A 6,000-nucleotide genomic window follows, 5' to 3' on the forward strand; every position below is an offset into this window, starting at 1 on the left:
GCAATGATTTTGCAGATGAGTTCTGCCTAATTTTTAAATAGTAGTTAAATCCAATATAATAAAAACTTTTCGACTATAAAAATCATTAAATCTCCACAGTTACTTTATTAACCAGAATATGTTTAAAAACAATGTGATAAATTTAATTCAATAAAAGAAAACTACTGACTACTTATGATTATGGATGCAAAATAAAAGCAAATGGAATCTATCAACTTATCAATAGATTATCAGGATTTATTCTAAGGCTTCAAGGGTGAATCAACATTAGGAAATTTAACAATGTAATATACTGTATTAATAAATTATAGAAGAAAAACCATGTGATCTTATAAAAATGCTAAGAAAACAGTTGATGATATTCAGTCAAGGTCACTCATTAAAAATCGAAACAAAGTTTGACAGCTGAGTGCTTCACCATAATTTCTTCACACTGACAGCTGCTAGAATGCTACCGTAGGCACAAGGCTTTGCATTTTGCCATGCAAAATAGATTCTCACTTTCTACTGAGGCATGGGTAGAATCAAGATATATTTTTCACTATGATTGCTAATATAGAGTTAGAGTGATGGGAATGTCACTAGATTAGTAAGATTTCCTTCATCTCTAGTATTGACTAATGTAAAAACGTTTCTCTGGTTCATTTCTAGAATTTAAGAGATTTGGTCAGTAGTGATAATGGAATTTTCATGGATGTATATATATTCTAATACCTTTACAATACCTTTTTTAATATATATATATCTTTATATATTATATATACATATATATTTAATATATATATAAATAAAATACATTTCCATATTTTTACAAAATAAGGCAAGAAAGTTTATCCCTTAAACCTTGGAATTAGAGATGGAACAATGGAGCAATTGGCTTTACAATGACAAAATTATCTCTGAATTTTTATCTGCATCTTAATGTTATTGTGTGCACAAAAATTCTTCTGTGGCATAGATTAAAGAATAATTGATATTCAGGGATATTAGAAAAAAAGGTTGACTTAGCTATTCCCCTGTTTGAGGTACCAAATGTTGCGTCCAAGACAGAAGCAGATTTTGGCTGAATTCTAATGTCTCAGCCGATGTTTGGGCATTCCTACATTCCTACTGAAAACCTAGGTTTATGTTCGTGTCTAATTTTATTGGGGCTGTAAAAATGAGGTGGAAAACATGTCCTCACTTGTGGTAAATACTTATACCTGATTTTCAAATTGCAGCTCATTTCCACCAAAAGGTAAGCTTTGCTACTCAGGAAGACTTCTCTCACTCTTCAGAGAATTAATCACACATGACTAATTATTTCATGATAACTTTGTTCTTAGGTCCATTTTTATATATAATATTCTGCATGGTAATACTTCATTTATATATTTATCTTTACTATCAGACTTTGAGTTCATTAAGATAAAAATCAATGCACTGCGGAAGTTCAATACATCATTATTGTGGAAACGATAAACTGAGAGGACTAAACTGAGAAATTCACCTTCCTAGTCCTGAATCAAAGTGGTCTGGTTAACCACGTTGTACAGAGACATTTCAAATAATGGACAGACTCCTGTAGTAGAAACGAAGCTAAATATGCCATAAGATTTGTAAGTAAAATATGAAAATTCCCTAACATGGCAGAACAATGGATAAGGGCAGAAAATTCCATTTTGTAACTTTAAGAAACCAAAATACTTAATTACTTATCAAGGTAAAATGAATCCTTGCTCAATCTACCTTGTAATTTCCTGACAGAAGGGAGTGCTGGCCATCATACCACCTAGGAATTCCCCCGTGTGCTTTAGTCTGTCAGCTGAAAAAGATTCAATGGATTATGACAGATGGGCATGAAGTCTGTCACCATTCTGATGGATTAAGGAGCAAAAAGCTTGATAAATGCTGAGAGAGAGATTATGTCTTGACAATTATTTTTGCAAAGTCAATCATCTGTGTACTTGGTACTTATTATAATCTACTCTAGGAAAATTGTTATTGTCTACTAATTGGCACACATTTTGCTTCATTTTTTGACTTAAAATGTCAATGATAATTTTATGCCTAATGCGATTGTATGTAGCAATAAAGAAACACATCTAGCAAAATCATCAACTTTATAGTCTGCATGTTAAAAACTATTGATATTCCAAGATTTATCTCTATTTTATAAATATCAATATTAGATGTATCTTAAATGTGGAAATATGAAAAATATGTGACTAGATTATGACTATATCCAGTCAACATTCTCTTAATATTTTGTATTAATCTAATAGCACACCTTAACAATTATTTCCACAAAACTCTCATTTAAAAAATATCACTTGGAAATTGCACCTATATGATCTTTCTAATTTGTAAATTGACTTTTTGAGCTAGAATGGTTCAATTATCATGGACAAGTCAGATAACGGGAGATGCAATTTTTAAATTTTTTCCCAATGTATGCCATATACGACGCTGTTGTTTTTCAGACAAGAAAAATAAGAAGGAACTTTACATGGGAGGAAGTCTTAGTCTTATACACTTCAGTTTTAATCATCATTAAATCTTGTAAAATGTATCCCTTTTTGCAGAATCCCTGTTTTTCATAAGATGTTCTCCTTAGGTTCGTCGACATACCCAAGAGTTAAAAGGGGGGAGGGTGCTCTTTAAATTTTTTCTTAACCTTACGTGCTATGCTGATTCAGAGCCAGTTGCTCTCAGATCTGTTCCTCAATCCACCCCTTGCTCTGTTAGGTACAACAGAGGGCCTGATCTTTCCCCATTAGGTTTCCTTGGCTGCGGTTTCAGCTGGCTTCCAGCTTGCTGGGAGTTAATGAAAGGCATTAATGGGAGATTACAGAGTGGTGGTTCCTCAAAAAATTAAAAATAAGGCTATCGTATGATCCAGCAATTCCACTTCTGAGTATTTATCCAAAGGAAACAAAAACACTAACTTGAAAAGATATCTGCACCCCCATGTTCATGGCAGCATTATTTAAAATAGGCAAGATATGGAAACAACCTAAGAGTCCACTGATGAATTAGTGGATAAAGAAAATGTGATACGTATATACACACACAATGCATATATATATATGGATGATCTATATATATGTATATAGATCGATAAATATCATTCTCCATCTCCTTCATAAAATTTTCCAGCATTGGCCCCAGCTCCCAAGTTACGGGCCACAGTTACAACTCCTGTAGGGTGATTCCAGCCTTTGGACTTCCAATCTCCCCTTTTTCTTAGCAGCTAAGGGGTTGTAGTGTTTTTCTGCTATTGCTAATCTCTCAGTATCCTCAATTTCCCCTTTCGTCTTAGCTCTTCTATCACCTGTGTAACTAGTTCTCTATTAAATTACCCCTACTTTAACGACTTTGAGTACTTATGACCCCTACTCCATTTTGAATGGATTCTGAATGGATTCTGAATGACATAAACGCCAAGTAAAAAAATTAGTAGTAGCTGACTTGAGTGTCATGTTGAAATGTATTTTAAGGCTACACGGTGGCTATGATTCAGTGCTGGAATAAATTATGCATGTATGTCATGGATGGGGACATTCTATGTAACTGCTCACACGCCATGTAACTGCTCTACTGCCTACGTCTGAATTATACCATAATATTATAGTTTGCTATCACAAGATTTCTCACCTTATCATGTATAATCTTAGGATAGTCTCATTTTCTTCTTTTTTTTTTTGGATAGTTTCTTTTCCAAGGACCACATTTTTTTTTTAAACAGTATTCATTATATAACTTTTTGAAACTTAAGGCCCTCATTGCCTTAAGACCAACTATTCTTAAACCTGTGAAATCTGGATTCCACATTCTGGCAAGTGTTGGAAATGCGATTAGAACCTTTATTGGTGTCTTATTGCTGCTATAACACATTACCACAAACTTAGTAAGTTAAAATAGCTTGAATTTATTTTCTTATAGTTCTGGAGATCGGAAGTCTCACTGAGCTAAAATCAAGGTGTCAGGAGGGCTGTATTCCTTCTGGAGGCTCTGAAGGACTATGTATTCATCATATTTTCCAGCTCCTAGATGCTGCCCTCATCTGTTGGTTTGTGAGTCCCTTCCATTTTCAAAGTCAGCAATTGCATTACTCTGACCTCTGCTTCTGTCCTCGTGTATTCTTCTCTGATTTTGACCATCTTGTCCATTTCTTATAAGGACTCTTGTGATTACATTTAACTTACCCAGATAACTACAATAATCTCCCAATTTCAAGATCCTTAACTTAATCACATATGCAAAGACTCTTTTACCATGTAAAGTGGCGTATTCGTGGGTTCTAGGGGTTAGGAGGACATGGACATCTTTGAAGGGCCATTATTCCATCTACCACAGAATCTAAATCTATTTAAATACACATCGCATGTTTTTAGCCTCTATGGAATGCAGCCTTCCCATTATTATTATGTATGACAGGACTCAGTTAACCCCTAAATACGTATGAAAATAACTATTCTTTTCCTTGCTAGATAAAGAAGCTAAGGCAAGAATTATTTTCCTCTAGAATTTTGATAGAACTGACACTCTAAATTTGCTTCAGCATTTCTCAGTTACTTTTGGTATTTCCTCTGCTTCATCATCTGAAAGAGATTGTAAAGAATTGGTATCATTTCTTAAATATTTTGTAGAATTCACCAGTGAACCCATCTGGAGCTGGTGTTTTCTGTTTTGGAAGGTTATTAATTTTTGATTCAATTTCTTTCATAGATATAGGCCAATTCAGATTGCCTATTTTCTTACTGTGTGAGTTTTGATAGATTGTCTCCCTCAAGGAATTGGTCCATTTCATCTAGGTTATCAAATTTCTGGGCATAGAGTTCATAATACTCCTTCATTATCCTTTTCTTGTCCGTAGGATCAGTAGTGATATCCTCTCCTTATTTCTATGTTAGTAATTTGTGTCCTTTGTCTTTTTTCTGTCTGGCTAGAATCTTACAGATTTTATTGACCTTTTCAAAGAACCAGCTTTTGGTTTCATTGATTTTCTATATTTTTTCCTTAATTTCTATTCTAATTCTTATTGTTTCTCTTCTTCTGCTTACTTTAGATTTAATTTGCTCTCCTTTTTTAATTTCCTAAAGTATACTGCTTCACATATAGTACAAGTACCTTAAAATAACAAAATGTTCCTAACTCCTAAATATATATATAATATATATTAAATACATATATTTAATAAATAATATATAAACATCCATAATTAAATATGTTGTAGACTTTGGAAGGATAGAGTAGCTACCAAAATGAGAATCAAGGAAACAAGCCTAAAATGTGTTAAGAAATGTCAACAACTGAGGTAAGATCTTTGGACATTTATAAATATTATCCCATTTGATTTTCACAGATTACTAAATTTTAGAGAACACGAAGCAGAAATTGACAAATCTTGGATTTGAATACAAGTTTTTCTGATTTCAAAGTCCATTCTGTTCCCACCACCTGAAACTATGTCCTGCGTATGCAGCACAAGGTCATGGTCTATCTAGCAGGTAATGGTGATGATTCTGATCCACATTCAGTGAGATTTCAACTACATAACTCTTTGCTGCCCTTAAGTTAGACTCGGGCGACTAGACAAGCCAGCAGCTAGCTCCACCCCAAAATTTATTATGCAACCAGAAGGGATTACTTGTTACTTTATTTTAATGTAAATGTTACATGAAGACTCTGTCAATTTAAACCTGAGGAAGTAATTTTGCATGGTGTTTAAGAGCATGGGCTTTTGTGTTTTGTTATATTGAATATAGGGAGATTAAATGGCCTAGAATTCTGGCAGAACTGGACACTTGATGTGGTCAAAGACATGCTACAACCAGAAAAGTGGTGAATAAGACCTTCAATATAATCTTTTGAAGTACATTTGTAACTCTAGGAGTAGCAAAAAAATGAATGGACTGTAAAGACATTTTTGAAGGAAAAAATGTTAAATTTGCTGATATGCAGTACAATGTAATCATGACTTACATTGTAATTTCTGCCACTTAATAATAAAAGGAC

This window comes from Ceratotherium simum, chromosome 29, assembly GCF_057802395.1.
Source record: "Ceratotherium simum simum isolate JZ-2026a chromosome 29, ASM5780239v1, whole genome shotgun sequence".
NCBI classification, from domain to species: domain Eukaryota; kingdom Metazoa; phylum Chordata; class Mammalia; order Perissodactyla; family Rhinocerotidae; genus Ceratotherium; species Ceratotherium simum.